General features: G+C 40.9%; 1 pseudogene; it reads right to left on the reverse strand.

Moving 5' to 3' along the window:
* Positions 1-583: 583 nt before the first annotated feature.
* On the reverse strand, positions 584-6,944 carry LOC138337379 (uncharacterized; annotated as a pseudogene).
* Between the last annotated feature and the right edge of the window lie 12,564 nt (positions 6,945-19,508).

Genomic DNA, 19,508 nt, shown 5'->3' on the forward strand with positions numbered 1-19,508 from the left:
CTAACACTCACTTTCCATTTACCCCACCCCCAACAAAAAAAAGCATGCAATTTTCCTCAATGCATAAAAAAAAATCTAAATATTAGAGTGGTAGGTGAAGCAAACTTGTGGCGCAAAGCGCCGTCGATCAACAAGATGGTGGGTCCGGTTCCCCGGAACCCACGTACTCTGCAATCTGGACACCCTCAGTGGTGTCCTCAGCAACAACCGCACCATCAGTAGTGCCTCCTGCTGTCTCTACAGTGCGGGAGCTAGACTCCCCAGCCGCTAACTGTGATGCTCTGATCTGGTGTGCCTCCTCCTCAGCAAGTGAGGCTCTCCTCGCAGCCTCCATCTCTCGATGCTCCTTCTTCCTTGCTCGCGCCTCATCCTTTGCTCGACCCCTACGCCTCTTGGCACTCTCTCGAGGGGGAGGTGGTGGAATTTCTGAAGTAGTAAACCAGGCTGCCAGCACGGTGTCCTCAGCAGGCTCGACAGAACGGGCCTCAGACTCCGGTACCCTCGCCTCTAGGATCGTGTCGATGTCTGCAGGAAGACTGTTGACTGTAGCCTGAAGAGTCGACACATCCACCGGAGAGGCTGGTCAGGCTAACACTCTCAACTCAAAGGCGTCCAGGCGCTGGTTGACCTCAGCAATCTTCCGCTCTGTAAACTGCTGCATCTTCCTCTCTAGACGCGCTTTAGACTCAGTAATCGACTTCTGCATCCACGGATGGATATGATGCAGAAGAGTGGTCATTTGTGCCAATAGTTTTTTGACCCTAGCAAGCGGGACCAGTACCGGTCGAGGGGTTGTGCGAGAGGAGCACAGGGCTTTGCTACTACCCGGGATAGACTCCACTGGTGTAGTGTCAGTGGACGCCTGTGTAGCTGTGTGGGCCTGGGCTACCGTATCCGCAAGATAATCAGCAATTGGGGGCATCTCTGGACGAGGCCCTCTACGTGGATCCAACTCATTGGTCTCGTCTCTGATGAGGCCGACGTCAACAGTGCACTGTGGGGTCTTTAGCTGATCTACGTTCCATATGGGCACACCTGCGGACCTGCAAAGGGCAAAGAACATACACGGGAAGGGGTAGGTAGTAGTGACCTTGAATGCCCTCTTGTGCATGACTGCCTGGAGAATCCATGCGAAGTCCACCTCGAATCCGGCTATCATCACCACCATCAACACTGCTCGACCCCAAGTAACGATGTTATCAGCAGCTGTGGGGGAAAGGCAGTGACGGACGAACAGCCACAAGAACTTTGCTATGAAAGTGATGTTGGCCTTTTTGATGGCCCCCTTCAGCTCAGTAACCCAGTCGGCACCCTCTCCATATACTGACAGGTGCAGGGCCACCACCTCTTGGTGGACTCTCTCAGTGCTGGCTCGCACAAGAACTCTTCATCCTTTACTATCTGCCAGTGGTAGTAAAACTCGGTAGTGATGGGGGTCCGAGTAGCATCTGCACTCTCGCCGTATAGAAACCGGTGGATGGCTGGCAGTGAAATGTCAACCTGTACACCCCGGACTCGAACCTACTCCAGTGGGGCCTGTTTAGCGGGAGCATCCCGCCTATCGATCTGTGATCGGTGAGTCGCTACGTAAGATGCGTAGAACTCTCGAACCATTTCCTCGTTGTATCATCCCAACAGACGTGCTGTCCACTCTAAGCGATGCCTGGTGAAGAGGTTGTGGATCTCCGACATCATTGGGAGACTCCCTGTAAGTACCCGCTGCTCCAAGGTGAGTGTTTGAGTCATTACTCCTTTATCAGTCAGGAACATGGCGTCAGAGTAAACTTGAAACTGGCCGTCAACACACCACCGGTTTGGCTGGTCAGGGGCTCGGGTGGGGACCTGAGCTGGTGCGCCGGATGTAGAGTCTGAACTGTCAGCGTTATCAGACGAGGCCGATGCTGCAGCAGTGGCGGGTGTGGGAACCTCAGCAGAGCTAGAAGCTTCCTCGGACCATGATACTCCTAAGGAGCCAGACACTCCTTCCTCATTTGTGGTTGACCCAGAGGGTGTGCCGGTCAGTGTGCGCTCGTCATCAGACTGAGAGGCAGTGACTACGCCGGACGCCACCGTCTTGGGTGTGGCTCTGATAGCACGTGCAGCACGGGAAGGTGCGGAAGTGCCTGGGGGCACATACTCAGGGTCCCGCTCATCATCAGAGCCGATGATCAAGAGTGCAGACGGGGCAACAGACTTTGATCGCCCACGTGCGTAGGTTCTGTCTTGCTTGGATTCCATAGTAGATAGTACCTGCAAAGGATCCTATTAGTACAAGTAGTGGCAAACAAGACAGGCGAAACTATATGAAATAAAACAGTGAAAATAATATGTAATTGCTGTAGAAATAGTGACACACGACGGGCCTGATGACGGCTCATCGTGACTATGACGGACCGTCGTGACGTCCGTCGTGTTGTACTTGGACTCTGTATAAATAGAGAACCCTGAAGGGGAGTCTCTGACTAGCATGACGGTGTGTGCAGAACAGACCTTCACTGTTACGACGGTCCGTTGTAGATTTCCATTGTAGGACACTAGGGAAAAATATGGAGACCCTTAGGAGAGGGGTCTCTGATCGTATGACGGTCATGCAGGACGGACCATCGTGGGTACGAAGGTCCGTCACATGTGTTCGTTGAAGGACACTTGGAGAAAATATGGAGACCCTTAGGAGAGGGGTCCCTGACAGTTATAACGGTCATGCAGGATGGACCGTCGTGGGTACGACGGTCTGTCACATGTGTCTGTTGAAGGACACTTGGAAAAAGATGAGAGACCCTTAGAAACAGGGTCTCTGACAACCAAAACGGTTGTGCAGGACGGACCGTCGTGAGGACGACGATCCGTCACATGTGTCCGGTAGGACAGGGGTGCTACGGCTTGTGCAATGGACCCTACGACAATCCGTCGTGGCTACGATGGTCCGTCATCGGGGTCTCGTTTTCAATGACAGTGACAGAACTAAAGGTACCCTAAGCAACCCCGATGAACCCACATCAACCTTGTGGTGTTTTGGACCTACATGTGTCTAACCCAACTACCTAGGGAACTAGCAATGCAAAAACACTTATGTCTAGGGTGGTAAACATGGTAATTTCGAACATTTGTAACCTAGGTCAGGCAGAATCGTATAAAGTAAACAAAATATTACGAGGAACTAAGCTTAATACTAACTAGTAACAAAAATAAAATATAAATGAGTATAAATTAGAGACACATACCTTAGAAATGGAGAAAAACATATGCAAAAGTACTCGGTGGCAAGGTAGACACTCACAGCAGCAATTTCCACTAGTAGATAACACTTTAGGGCTTTGGAGAATTGTGAGAGGTCAATGATGGTGGGAGGGAACGGGGAAGTTTAAAAGAGAGAGTAATGGGAGAAATAAGAGAGTAATGGTGTGAAATATGGAGGGATTGGGGAGTTTAAATGGTCTTATTTTGGAAAAAGGGTCCAGCTGGGTCGGGTCGGGTATACCTCATTAATCACGCGACGGTTCCCCAACAACGGTCCGTCGCAGTTGTGACGACCCATCGTTGGTTCCGTCGTGCGTGCCCTAGTTTCAAAACAACATAAAAACGTACCTAGTATGACGGATGAATACGACTGTCCGTCACAGGCGCAACGGTCCGTCGATGTGTCCGTGAGTGACTGCTGCAGAGTAATTTTCTGCAGAATTTCCTGGTGATGTGCCTGCAAATATAAAACCCATTAATAGAAAAATGCTACCATTACTAAAAAGACGATAAGTATTGGGTTGCCTCCCAACAAGCGCCTGATTTAATGTCGCGGCACGACTGGGGTCACTCGATTACTCAGACTTCATCAAGATGGTATGCCTCTATCACTTCATTTGCCGATTCAGCATGCCCGAAATAGATTTTTATGTGCTGTCCATTCACCTTGAACCGCACACCCTCCTTAGTTTCCAACTCAACTGCTCCATGAGGTAATAGTTGGGTAACCAAGTAAGGACCAGTCCATTTGGACTTGAGCTTGCCCGGAAACAAGCGCAACCTGGAATTGAATAAAAGCACCAAATCCCCGACCATAAATTCTCGATTTTCAATTTTGTTGTCATGGTACTTCTTCATATTTTCTTTGTATAGTACTGAGCTCTCATAATCTTTTAGGCGAAATTCATCGAGTTCATTCAACCCATTTAACCGTTGCTCTGCAGCTTCGTTCCAATCCATTTTTAGCTTCTTCATAGCCCACATGGCTTTATGCTCTAACTCAACCAGAAGATGACAAGCTTTCCCATATACAAGTTGGTATGGAGACATACCTATGGGAGTCTTATATGCTGTCCGGTAGGCCCAAAGAGCATCATCAAGCCTCCTTGACCAATCCGTTCTACTAGCATTCACTGTTTTTTGACAATATCTTTTTTATTTCCCGATTCGACACTTCAACTCGCCCACTAGTTTGAGGGTGGTAAGGAGTGGCCATATTATGGAGAACCCCGTATTTCTCCAACAACCCCTTGAACAATCTGTTGCAGAAGTGGGAGCCCCCATCACTAATAATGGCCCTTGGGTGCCAAAACGAGAGAATATGTTCTTTTTCAAGAATGCAGTGACACTCTTCCCTTCATTGTTTGCGAGGGCTATGGCTTCGACCCATTTAGATACATAATCGACTGCTACTAGAATGTACTTCATTCCATGAGAACTCACAAAAGGGCCCATAAAGTCAATACCCCAAACATAAAATAACTCAATCACAAGAATGGGGTTTAGAGGGAGCTCTTGCTTTCTTGAAATACCACCATCTCGTTGACATTTGTCACATGCTTTAGCAAACCCATCAGCATCTTGATAAAGAGTTGGCCAATAGTAACCACATTGTAATATCTTATGAGCGGTTCGGATACCATTGTGATGTCCGCCAACAGGTGAAGAATGGCATGCCTCCAACACACTCAACATTTCACATTCTGGCACACAACGCCGAATAAGGCCGTCGGCACAAATCCTTTACAAGTATGGTTCACCCCAAAAGAACTTCTTCACATCGTACATGAACTTTTTGCTTTGATGAAAGGACAAGTCTGATGGAACAATATCACTAGCCAGATAGTTCGCAAAATCTGCGAAGCATGGAATCAAGTCTTGTGAAGCAGCTAATACATGTTCATCGGGGAAAGTATCATCAATGTCAGTCTTATCCCCTAACTCTCTCATAGCTTCATCCTCTAGACGAGAAAAATGATCAGTAACTTGATTTTCAGTTCCTTTTCTATCCAGCACTTCAAAGTCAAATTCTTGCAGCAGTAATACCCAACGAATCAACCTAGGTTTCGCATCCTTATTCGCCATCAAATATCTCAATGCTGAATGGTCAGTATGCACTATAACTCTAGTACCTATCAAATAGGAGCGAAATTTCTCAAAAGCAAAGACTACTGCAAGGAGTTCTTGCTCAGTCACTGTGTAGTTCTTCTGAGCTTCATTTAAGGCTTTACTAGCATAGTAAATTGGGTGAAGGATTTTGTTTCTTAACTGTCCCAATACTACACCAAGAGCCACCCACTAGCATCACACATTACCTCAAATAGACTGTTCCAATCTGGAGAAATAATGATAGGCGCAGACACTAACTTTTCTTTTAGCTCACCGAATGCTTTAAGACGGGATTCATCAAAACAAAATTTACGTTCTTTCTCTAGCAATTTGCACAATGGGTGTGCAATCTTTGGAAAGTCTTTGATGAATCTCCGGTAAAAACCTGCATGCCCAAGAAAGCTTCTCACACCTTTCACAGAGATCGGCGGGGGAAGTCTCTCTATTACCTCGACTTTAGCTCGATCAACCTCTATGCCCTTTTCTGAAATGTGATGACCCAACACAATACCCTCTATCACCATGAAATGACACTTTTCCCAGTTTAGTACCAAATTGCAGTCTACACATCTCTTAAGAACCTCAGATAAATTGGTCAAACACCGCTCGAATGAATCACCAACAACAGAAAAATCATCCATTAAAACTTCTATAGTATCCTCCACCATGTCAGAAAATATTGACATCATACATCTCTGAAAGGATGCGGGTGCATTGCACAACCCAAACAGCATTCTTCTGAACGCAAAGGTCCCATATGGACAAGTGAAAGTGGTTTTCTCTTGATCTTCTGGTGCAATAGAAATCTGATTATACCCCGAATACCCATCAAGAAAACAATACCACTCTTTTCCGGCAAGTCTATCCAACATCTGATCCATGAAGGGCATAGGAAAATGGTTATTTTCAGTCCATGAGTTCAGTTTATGGTAATCCATACACACCCTCCATCCAGTAACCGGTCTGATTGGAACAAGTTCATTCCTTTTGTTGGGGAGCACAGTCATTCCCCCTTTCTTAGGTACACACTGAATCGGGCATACCCAACTACTATCGGCGATTGGATAGATTACTCTGGCATCCAACCACTTGATGATTTCCTTCTTCATAACCTCTTGCATAGGAGGATTCAAGCGTCTCTGGTGCTCAATACTCGGCTTATGATCACGCATGAGTTGGATTTTATGAGAGCAAAAACCATGTGGGATTCCAATAATGTCCGCAATGGTCCACCCAATAGATCTTTTGAACCTTTTTAGTACCTTCACCAAACTCTGAACCTGTTGTTCATCCAGGTCTGATGCAATGATTACCGACAAAGTGTCACCATCTCCTAAGAATTCATACCTAAGATGAGGTGGGAGAGCTTTTAATTCAACTTTTGGAGCCTCCTCTATCGATGGTTTCGCGGGTGGGTACTCGCGATTTTTCATATCAAGCTCAAATTTCTTCGATTTAAACCGAACATAACCTCGATCAAGAGCCGCGACTAATGACTCATACTCTTCAATGCAATCGCTATCAAAGTTCATTATCACTGCCGCTAATGCTTCAACACCTAGACATTCTTCTATTTGTGTCTCAGATGTCTCACCCATGTTGTAGGATATAAAAGATACCGATTGGACCTCACCACTCTGCCTCATGGACCTACAAATATTGAAGGTCACTTCCTAATTGTTCAACCGAAATTTCATCTGCCCCTTTTCCATGTCTACTAAGGCTCTTCCCGTAGCTAGGAATGGCCTCCCAAGGATAATAGGCACTTCAAAATCAACCTCACAATCAAGAATAACAAAATCAGCCGGAAAGATGAATGACTCCACTTTTACTAGCACATTATGAAGTATCCGTATGGGCCGTTTTACTGTTCGATCAGCCATCAGTAGCCGCATCGCAGTGGGCTTTGGGTCACCCAAACCCAACTTCTTGTAAATCGAGAGGGGCATGAGATTTATGCTTGCCCCCAGATCACATAATGCTTTCGCAAAATCTAATAGCCCGATTGTACAAGAAATAGTGAACGCACCGGATCTTCTTTCTTTTGGACCAGAGATCTTGTAGCAATAGCACTACAATGATGCATTATATCATCATCCTCAAAAGTAACCGATCTTTTCTTTGTGACCAGATCTTTCATAAATTTGGTGTAACCGGGCATTTGTTCTAAAGCTTCTACCAAAGGGACATTGATAGAAAGTTGCTTCAACATTGTTATAAAACACCGATATTTGCCATCCTCGGTCTTTTTCACTAATCTTTGAGGAAATGGGGGTGGTGACATAGGAATAGGAGTTACCTTTTTAGGCACTTCAGCATCTTTTGCAATGTTATCCTCTAAATCAGCATCAACAGTTACCATTTTATCAGTATCTTTTGTCACCTTATTCTCATTAGATGGCATATGTGGGTCAATGGTTTGCTTGCCACCATGAGCAGTAATTGCCATACAATGTCCATCATTTATCAGATTTTGGACAGTGTTGCTAGGAAGAGTGCCCGGTTTCCGTGTGTTCACAAATGCAGATAATTGGGCCAATTGTAAATCAAGTTGCTTAATCGATATTGCATGTGTATCAACTTTTTGCCCAATAACCGCTTGATCATTCCTCAACTCTTTATTATGCTCATCACTACCATCGAACCTCCTCATCATTTTATGCAACATATCCTCAACTTGTGACATACTACCTCCACCATCCCTAGGAGTAACTTCACGATTTTGAGGAGGAACATAGGGTCCATTCCTGTCGTTTCTATTACCATAGTTACCCCTGTTGAAGTTGTTGTCGCGATTCTAGTTTCCATCTCACACATAATGACCATCACGATTGTAGTTACCATAGTTCCGACCTTGGTTCCCTTGACCTTGGCGCCAATTCTCCTGATTAGAGCCTTGGGCACTTGGTCGAAAACCCCCCATATGTTCATTTACTGCATAGGAATCCTCCTCATAATAACACTCATCGTTTGGAGGTGGTGGTTTAGCCAAGTAGTTGACTGCATTTATCTTTTTTGCACCCGCAGTGACATGTTTTAGTATAAATTCAATCTCAGTTCTCATCTGAGCCATTTCTTCACGAATATTATCTGTGGGTGGGTTGTGAGTGGACTACACTGCGAAGGTGTTTCTCCCTGTATCGGACTTCCTAGTACTCCAAGCTTTGTTATTTCGAGAGATTTTCTCTAGTTTTTCTACAATCTCAGCATAAGGGCATTCTCCATAAGATCCACCTGCTATAGTACACCTCTTTATTGTTATCATCCTGTCCCCGATAGAAGTATTCCTTCAGTGACTCATCATCTATACGGTGATTTGGAACACTTCTCAAGAATATGGTGAATCTATCCCAAGAACTACTAACTGACTCTCCTGGTAGTGCCACAAAGTTGTTCACTCTGTCTTTGTGGTTTAATTTCTTGGAGACCGGATAGTAGCGTGCTAAGAAGACATCCCTTAGTTGGTTCCAAGTGAAGATGGAGTTGTATGGGAGCTCAGTGAACCACATAGCAGCCTCTCCCGTTAGTGAGAGAGGAAACACTCTGAGACCTATTACATCTAGATCCAAATCAGGCCTCTCCACACAACTTTTACACATTGCCCTTACCTTAGCTATATGGGCATGTGGATCCTCAGAAGGTAGCCCTGAAAAGAAACCTCTGGCAGTGAGCATTTGCATCAGGCTACTAGTTACCACAAAAGTGTGGCATATGGATAGAGGGGGCAAGACAAGTGGCCCATCCGAGTGTTCTATGTTATCATACCCTCTGTAGTATGCTTGGGGCCGTGGAACGGGATTTTGTCCCCTCTGTTGATGTTCACCCGGACCGTCGGGTATCATCTGACCATGAACATCCACTGGATCTGGGATGTTCTGGTTTGGATCCTCATCATTTATTCCCAAGTTTCGATTCATATTGTGTAGTGTACGCTCTAGTTCGTGATCGTAGGGAAATAACGGTTCTCTTCCTCTCCGTGTATTTGGCATACAAGGAGGATAGTTCTGAAAGGAAATCAAAAAAAATAAAACAAAGTAAAATCAATAAAGTATCAACTAAACTATAGTAATAAGTTCAAGTTAATCTAATAGCTAAATTCCCCGGCAGCGGCGCAAAAATTTGATACGCTCAAACTTACTTCTCAAATGAGAAGTAAAGCGGTCGTGTCAAGTAAATAACCCAACTAGTGAGGTTGGGATCGTTCCCACACGAAAAATAGTCTAGACGTAACCTCAACCTATTATTACTATCGTTTTGTCAATAACTTCCTTGGAAAGTAAAAATATCAAAAGGGGGTTTCTATCTCTAAATAAGTGAAAATAAACAACGAACTTGGAAGAGACACTTAACAGCTTTTAATGTTGGGTTTTAATCAATTAATCAAAGTAACTAGGGTTTACGTGTTCCCCACAGGTTCATAAATTGATAACTCTAACTATAACAATTCTTTCCTAGTATCTTGCATGCAAAGTGATAAGTTATGTATTTCTAAATCCTTGGTCCGGCATCTAGAAAATCTCACTCCGCACCTTGATCTGGCTACGTGTGTTGCTATCCTAACCCTTATCCTTACCACATATTAAGCATCGTATTCGATATTTGCATAAGTTATTACCTCGTACCAATCAATACTAGCCTATTAGATAGTATACACTAAATCTATGTTAATAATTCTTTTCCTATTATCTACCTCCTTGATCCGGTAAGCAGCATTAAGGCGAGTTCTAACGTTGGCCATCCGTTAAAAAGACTTCTAAACGAAAGAATTATTAATACATGCAAGACACTATTCTAGAATTGTTCTTTAAATTAGGGTTTATCTCATTATTTGCCTATGGTTCCCACAACCCTAGTTATGGAGTTTAGTTACTCATAGCCATAAACACAATATTCAAATATATTAAATAAGAATTCATGTACTTACTTCAATGAGAAAGAATAAAGTCCAAAAGTTTGCTTGATTAATCACCAAAAATCACTTGTAAGAATCTCCAAATCAAACACTAATACACAGAGTCTAATAATATGATGTCTAATCTAATAGAGTCTAACCTCAAAATGAGGTTTTTTGATACTATTTATAAAAAATAAAAACCTAATTAAACAAGGATTCTAATTGCTGGAAATCTGCCAAAACGCAGGTAGGTCGGCGGACCTCGCGACAGACCATCGTGGTCACGACGGACCGTCATGGACTCAGTCGTCCCATACTTAGCAATTTCTGCTGCTGCTCTCTTCATTCCCCTCGACGGTAAGTATGACGGACTGTCATAGGCACAACGGTCCGTCAGGGGTCTTCGTTTCAAAACACTTCACTTCTTGGAATCTGGGTACTGGGATTACTTCTCTGAACTTCATGACGAACCTGCAGGACGGACCATCATAGCCACGACAGACCGTCACAAGCTACGTAACCCCACACTTGGTAAGACTTCTCCATCTTCCGTCAGCAGCTTCTATACGCTGCCACCTACGGACCGTGACAAGCACGACGGACCGTCATCAGCTCCATAGGTGGTCTCTTCTGCATTTCTTCACTCAGAATCTCCGCATTCAACTTTGGACAGATTTCCTGCAAAACAAAGAGAAACTCATAAAAACTAGCACAAAAAGACTTTCGGACACACTAAACATAAGGAAAAAGTATTAATTATATTGTGAAACCACGGTATATCAATTTGAATGCATGAGTATGTTACGAACATGTACGCTATAATGTGAAGTATGTGGCATAATGAAGTATGATTATACCTAGTGTCTAAATGTGTTTATATGAAAGCATGGCTCATATAGTTACACTTGTACACTTATGCATGAATGAAATAAAGCATGAATATGTGTGGTCTAAAGGTGTTATGTGAAAGGTTTGGTCACATATAGGCACACACACATGTATTATGATCTAGTTAATAGAGGGGTTCTTGAAAGTTGTGCGCAAGGGTATCTTAAACTAGATAGATGCTTACATATGCTATGTCCATGTGAAAGGTTTTCTGACATGATTTAGTTGATGAAAAGACTTCTCATCTATAACCAATGATCTAAGCATATGGGGAATGAATCTCCTAAAGCCTATGTTTTATAAAGTAATGTAATTAAAGGCTTTTAATAAATGGAACTTATCTTAGCATCGAGTGAACTTGCAGATAAGGGTGTCCCTTCCCATTGTAGGAAGGTAGGTCACCATTGACCTCACAGGGTGGATAGCCTCATGACCCAAAAAGGGTGTTAGAGTGATTTTTCCATGATGCACCCAAGTTCCATAACTTTGTTGCCCCATAGGATCTAGCAAGTGATTTCACCTAATATGCTAGAGTGATACTCATATCTTACCTTGGAAAGTAAGACACCCTCTTTGGTGTGAGGGGATGACACTTAATTCCATGTTTGGCTCACATGGTCTTATTGTCAGTTAAAGATATAGTTTCCTAATGTAAAATGGACAATAGAAGTAAATGACTAAGGACCTTAACTAGGATAACCTAAGAGAAGATACTTAGGATAGGTGGAAGTAATGAACCCACCTAGGCATTGCATAAGTACATATGTAAGGGATTCCTGGGAAGGTATTCTAATGCATGTGCATATACTTATGGTTCTCTTACATGACAATATTTTAAATGTCTACATGATGGAATGATTTGCATGATATGGAATCTTAATGTAAAGTGTATGCCTTGTTTATGAAATGGTCCTAGGAATGCATGAGTTGAGCTAAAGGGTTGTATGTATTGATTCCTTGTGGTCTTAAGGTGAAGCTTGAGCATGATTATTGTTATGGGACATTCTTCATGCATTGCACCAAGCATCACTAGAAGTATTACTTGGGAAAGTTAAGAAATTGGACTGAAAAAAATTCACTGTAAAATTAAAGTAGTTCACTGTAATGTGTAAGAAGCTTACTGTAAAATTCTCTAATATGTGGCTTAATTCTATATGTGATTTTATATGATATATGGACTTTGAATATGTCTATATGAATCACGTGAATGATATAAATGCTATTGTATCAAGGTTTTATAAAGATTTCACAAAAAGGCATCATGTATGGTTTTCAAGTAAAATGTCCCTTTTAAATGCATGTTTTTGCATGGTTGTCATACTTAGTGAATTCTTATACTAACTCCATTCTTCTCTACTTTGTACACAAATTGTAGGTTGTGGATGCTAAAATGACTGTCTCTATGTTGAGGAGCTTGATATGTGATCCCCAAGCTCAAGGAAAAGGAATCCTTATGTCCAAGGATTTCTTAGTCATGTCTTTACTGTAAAGTGTATAAGATTTCTTATGTATTATTTTTTAAGGGTCGTGACCCTAAAGTAATCTTATGATGTTGTGTCTAGGATGCCAAACAGACTTAAGTTCTAAATATGTACTTATGATATTATATATAAATATATATATATATATATATATAAGGTAAATTTTCTAACATATGAAGTGCTATGAAAAATTTTATGTTTTCCTCTAAATTTACCTATGACAATGCGATGAATAATAACTATGAGCTTGTATAAGAACTTCGAGAGGTCAAGTACGCCACGTTACTTCTCCGGTGTGCACCCCGGATGTGACAAACGTGGTATCAGAGCATAAGGTTTATGAAAGTGGTTTTAGGTTGTAAGAGTCTCATATTGACACATCTAGTAGAGTCTTGTTTCATTGGTGGTGAGTCGCGACACATCAAATTGTATGGTAGGCTATAGGACGATAGAGTTTCCCTTCTTTATCATTCTCACATCGTGCCATAGAAATTAACTCTATAAGATATCTCTCTTATGTTTTCTTGTCCGGTGGTCTTTTAGATGTCATTTCTTTGATGAGATTGTATCTCTGTGCTTGAGGGAGAAAGGGTGAGTTTTGATGCTTATCTTGGTTTTATGGTTTCATGAGTTGTCTGAAGGTGAATTTAGCAATGATGTGTTGATATGATGTCTCTTGTGGTAATATGGGAGACCTATGTGAAATAACATGTTATTTTGGGAATTATATGTCATGATATAGTTAAAGCATGTTAGAATTTAATATGGTTTAACTTGAAATGTTTAGTGATCACCTATGCAATCATGTCGCCCTAGGTATATGTTGAAATGGGGAAGAAGAATACTACCCTAAAAATAAATGTATGATGTTTCAATGTTGCCCATGTTTATATATGTGACCCTTCATGATTGTTTTGTATGGATTGAAGTCTTTGTATAGGCTTGGTCTTAGAAGCAATGGTAGAATGTTGTCCTTGTAGAATGATGATGTGGATTTGATTGACCTAGAAGTCACCTTACTGTAAAGTTGAATGAAAAAGAAGAGTCCCTATAGTTAAGTATTCTCAATTGTTTTCCTTAATATTGTATGACCCTGGTGTCTATTGTATTGTTGAAAACCTTATGTGGTTGAAGAGTATGACTTAACTTGAAAATTTTGAAATAATTTGTGTAGGTGATAAGGTTTAGAATGCCTTGGTGTTCCTATGTTGACTTACTGTGATCCCTTTTAAAGTGGTAATCACTTTTAAGTGATGAAAATAAAGGTTGTTAAGTTAAGATCCTCTTAAGGTTGGGTTAAGTTGATCTTAATTGGGTTTAACCTGAGTGGGGGATCGTGATGGAGTAGTGAGGTTGTAGATATTTTATACCTTGTCCTTCTATCTAACGTGAACAAGAAGCTAATGAATTCTTAGTAAACTAGTACATCATAAGAGTTTTGCATTAAATTTTGAATTGCATGACCTCTATATATTTGGTATATCTTGATTGACCCTATATTGAGGGTAATTTAAGACTCTAAAGTACTTGAAAAGAAATTTTGATTAAATTTATGGTTTTCTCTTGATTGTGCATCTTGATATACTAGTTGTGCATTTGACTTCATGAGTTAAGGTAAGAAACATGTTTGAAGTCACTTTTGATATGAAAGGTTTAGCTTTATATTGAGAAATTGAACCTCTTTAAAATGAAATATGTTGAGTCTCGTGAAATCTATGTAACTTCTAGGGTTTGGAAAGAATGATTGTAGGTTTACTCTTGATAAAGTGAAGGCATGTTAGCTATTGTTCTTGTGTGTGTGCCTATAAATGGTAAGACTTTCCCTAAATGATGCATGTTTGTGAAAGCTAATGTTAAGGTAGAAAGTGAAATGTTGTGAAAAGGCTTCCTAATTGTTGTGATGTGCTTGGTGTGACTTGCCATTTAGACTTCACTAGGAAAAAAACATGAGCATGTCTTCGTTTGAAAGTTAAGAATTTCTCATTGTTAGAGTAAAGTTGATCTTTGTGCATGTGTTTGGGTATTAATTCATGAGACATGTAACTATGTTGAGGAAAAGGAATTCATCCATGGACACAACTAAACATAGTATGGTTGAGTATGACCATCGTAGAACTAGGTCTAAATAATAAGAATCCATTGTCAATCTAATTAACTCAAGTCTATGTGCAAGTATGATTACTTAAATGTGTTTTGAGTATTGTTGGAATCTACCTATGTGTGACCTTACATGATGATCTTAATAAATTAATATGTAATGACTATGTTATGATTAGGAGAAGGATGTTCCTCCTATGAACATGGGAAGTTCCTAGGTGTTTGATGCATTAAAGCGTGAGCGATTAAAAGTATTGCTTGCTTGTATGCATTGAGTGCTAAATGGTTTGAAGTGTGTTCCTTGTATGTTTGGTCCATTAAATTCTATATTATGATGTTATGACTGTTGTGAGATTCTCTATGGTGTATTGAAGTCCTTGTTATGATTAATGTTTTCTAAGTGCCATTCGAGGACGAGTGCTACCATGTGGGGGATATTGTAAGACCCCCAAAATGAATTAGGGTGTATAGAGCCTCACTTGTGCCTAAAATCTTGTTAACATTTTAATATATTGATTTAAAGTATGTTTGGGTGATGTGAAGTCATTTAGAAGTGAAATGTCCAGGGACAACCAAGAAGTTAGACATTTTTAGGTGATTATGTGTGTATCATGAGCTTATGAGGTGATTATATGATTAAAATGATGTTTAAAGGCAGTGTATTGAGTTTCAAGAAGTCTGGAGGTCGAACGTTCAACAACGTCCAAGACGTTCGAAAGCTAGCCCTTGAAACGTTTATCTGTGTCTTGAGTGTGCCATGCATGTTTTGATATGTTTTACATGTACTTTTTTTATGAAAAATATATAGAAGTTATATAACATTTTAAGGTACATATTTACGTTGGGAACTTTCGGGTACGATTTCCCAAGGGCCACGCAAGAGGCCCTCAAGAAGGACCCAAAGGCTGTCGAGACACTGGTTTGGCAGTGTCAATCGACGAGCAAACGACGCCTCGTCAGTCCACTAGCACCTAATCGATGGGGGAGGCATTGATGTAAACTTATCCTGGTTAAGTATTGAGGTATTTGAAAGCCTCATACTCAATGATCAAAGGTACAGGATGGTCCGTTAATGGACCAACACCCCGTCGTTTAGTCCATCGGTGCAGGCCTTCAGTTACGGCCATGCACGCTGCCTTTATATGGGGTGAATGAGAAATTCCCCCATGTGCTAACCTTAACCTAAGCGATTTATCTAACCATTTTTGGTTATATTAGGTTGGTGAAAAATGTGAATAGCCCATACCCAATCCTTATATCAAAATCAAACCTCCCTTTCCCAAAATATCCTCTCTATAAATCTCCATTGAAGGTGAAGTTCAAGGTCAACTTGTAGATTCGATTCTCATGGGTTATTAATCAATTTTTAGTGGGTTATTCATGAAATAAAGTTATGGTGATCGTTCATCTTTCGATAATCTTTCATCTAGAGTGTCCTCTTCAAAGTTTTCAAAGAAGTTCCATGATCAAATCTCTTCTTCTTCAATCTAGCCATGGGATCTTTCTTAAATTGATTTAAAAAGCATAATATGAATGTATTGATGATTATCAACTGATTTTGATGTGATTTTAAATCAAATTTCATGATGAACCCATTCTCTTTCACAAACTTGATTTTAGCCTATGTATGACTTTATGATCTTGATCTTATCCATATCGATTTGTGATACAATTATGTTAATATGTTTATGTCTACTTATATATATGGATGGTTAATTGTTAATGAATTATCCATGTGAACCAATATATAAATATTTGATTTAGGCTAGCTTAGATCTCTATGTATTCACGATAACATTGATCTTTAAATGTATAAAAGTGGAATTTGATTATGTTAAGATGCTTTTAGAGACTGCCTTAGGGTAATATCATGGTTTAATTGTGGGTATAAATCTTGTATGATTTATATACCATGGTTTCACGGTATTATTAATACTTTTTCCTTATGTTTAGTGTGTCCAAAAGCCTTTTTGTGCTAATTTTTATATAAGTTTCTCTTTGTTTTGCAGGAAATCTGTCCAAAGATGAATGCGGAGATTTTGAGCGAAGAAATGCAGAAGAGACCACCTACGGAGCTTATGACGGTCCGTCGTGCTTGTGACGGTCCGTAGGTGGCAGCGTAGTGCAGCTACTGAAGGAAGATGGGGAAGTCTGACCAAGTGTGGGGTTACGAAGCTTGTGACGGTCCGTCGTGTCTATGACGATCCGTCCTGCAGGTTCGTTATGGAGTTCAAAGAAGTAATCCCAGTACCGATATTCCAAGATTTGAAGTGTTTTGGAACGAAGACCCTCGACGGACCGTTGTGCCTATCAGGGTCCGTCATACTTGCCATCGCGGGTAATGAAGAGAGAAGCAGAAGAAATTGCATAAGTATGGGACAACGGAGTCCATGATGGTCCGTCGTGACCATGACGATCCGTCGCGAGGTCCGTCGACCCAGCCGCGTTTTGGCAGATTTCTAGCAAATAGAGTCCTTGTTTAATTAGGTTTTTATTTTCTATAAATAGTTTAAAAACCTCATTTTTGAGGTTAGACTCTGGATCATTGTTAGACTCCGTATTAGATGACATCATATTAGTAGATAATGTATTGTTAGATTCTTGATTATCATTAGACTTTTTATGATATTACTTGATTACTTTGAGATTCTTGCAAGTGTTTTTTGGTGATTAATCAAGAAAACTTTCGGATTTTACTCTTTCTCATTGAAATAAGTTCATGAATTCTTATTAAATATATTTGAATATTGTGATTATGACTATGGGTAACTAAACTCCATAACTATGGTTGTGGGAACCATAGGCAAATAATGAGGTAAAACCTAACTAAAATAAAAATTCTAGAATTGTGTCTTGCACGTATTAATAATTCTTTCACTTAGAAGTCTTTTTAACGGATGGCCAACGTTAGAACTCGTCTTAATGCTACTTGCCGGACCAAGGAGGTAGATAATAGGAAAAGAATTATCAACATAGATTTAGTGTATACTATCTAATAGGCTAGTACAGATATGTACAAGGTAATAACTTAGTCAAATATCGAATACGATGCTTAATATGAGGTAAAGATAAGGGTTAGGATAGCAACACACGTAGCCGGACCAAGGTGCGGAGTGAGATTTTCTAGATGCCAGACCAAGGGTTTAGAAATACATAACTTATAACATTGCAGGCAAGATACTAGGAAAGAATTGTTATAGTTAGAATTATCAAGTTATGAACCTGTGGGGAACACGTAAACCATAGTTACTTTGATTAATTGATTAAAATCCAACATTCAAAGCTGTTAAGTGTCTCTTTCAATTTAGGTAGTTATTTTCATTCATTTAGAAATAGAAACCCCCCTTTAATCTTTTTTACTTTCCAAAGAAGTAATTGACTGAACAATAGTAATAATAGATTGAAGTTAGGCCTAGACTATTTTCCTCGTGGAAACGATCCCAACCTCACTAGTTGGGTTTTTTACTTGACACGACCGCTTTACTTCTTATTTGAGAAGTAAGTTTGAGCGTATCAAATTTTGGCGCCGCTGCCAGGGATTATAGCTTTTAGATTAACTTGAACTTATTACTATAGTTTAGTCGATATTTTCTTGATTTTACGTTGTTTTATTGTTTTTGATTTTTTTAGAACTATCCTCCTTATATGCCAAATACACGGTGAGGAAGAGAACCCTTGTTTCCCTACGATCACGAATTAGAGCGTACACTGCACAATATGAATCAAAACTTGGGAATCAATGATGATGATCCAAACCAGAACATCCCAGCTCCGGTTGATGTTCATGGTCAGATGTTACCCGATGCTCCGGGTGAACACCAACAGAGGGGACAAAATCCAATTCCATGGCCCCAAACATACTACAGAGGCTATGATAACACAGCAGACTCGGATGGGCCACTTGTCTTGCCTCCTCTACCCACATGCCACACCTTTCTGGTAACTAGTAGTCTGATGCAAATTCTCACTGCCAGAGGTTTATTTTCAGGGCTACCTTCTGAGGATCCACATGCCCATATAGCTAAGGTAAGGGCTGTTTGTAAAAGTTGTGTAGGGAGGCCTGATTTGGATTTAGATTTAATAGGTCTCAGAGTGTTTCCTCTCTAACTAACGGGAGAGGCTGCTATGTGGTTCACTGAGCTCCCATACAACTCAATCTTCACTTGGAACCAATTAAGGGATGTCTTCTTAGCACGCTACTATCCGGTCTCCAAGAAACTAAACCACAAAGACAGAGCGAACAACTTTGTGGCACTATCAAGAGAGTCAGTTAGTGGTACTTGGGATAGATTCACCTCATTCTTGAGAAGTGTTCCAAATTACTGCATAGATGATGAGTCACTGAAGGAATACTTCTATCGGGGACATGATGATAATAATAAAGCGGTGTTGGAAACTATAGCAGGTGGTTCTTATGGGGAATGCCCTTATGCTGAGATTGCTGAAAAATTAGACAAAATCTCCCGGAATAATAAAGCTTGGAGTACTAGAAAGTCAAATACCGGGAAAAACACCTTCGCAGTGCATTCCACTCACAACCCAGCCACAGATGAGATTCGTGAAGAAATGGCTCAGATGAGAATTGAGCTTGGGTTGAAACTAAAACATGTCAATGGGGGTGCAGAAAAGATAAATGCAGTCAACTACTTGGCTAAACCACCACCTCCTAATGATGAATGCTATTATGCGGAGGATACTTATGCAGTAAATGAGCAGACGGGGGTTTACGACCAAGCACCCAAGGCTCAAATCAGGATAATTGGAGCCAAGGTCAAGGGAACCAAGGTCGGAACTATGGTAAC

This window comes from Solanum lycopersicum, chromosome 7 (assembly GCF_036512215.1).
Source record: "Solanum lycopersicum chromosome 7, SLM_r2.1".
NCBI lineage: Eukaryota > Viridiplantae > Streptophyta > Magnoliopsida > Solanales > Solanaceae > Solanum > Solanum lycopersicum.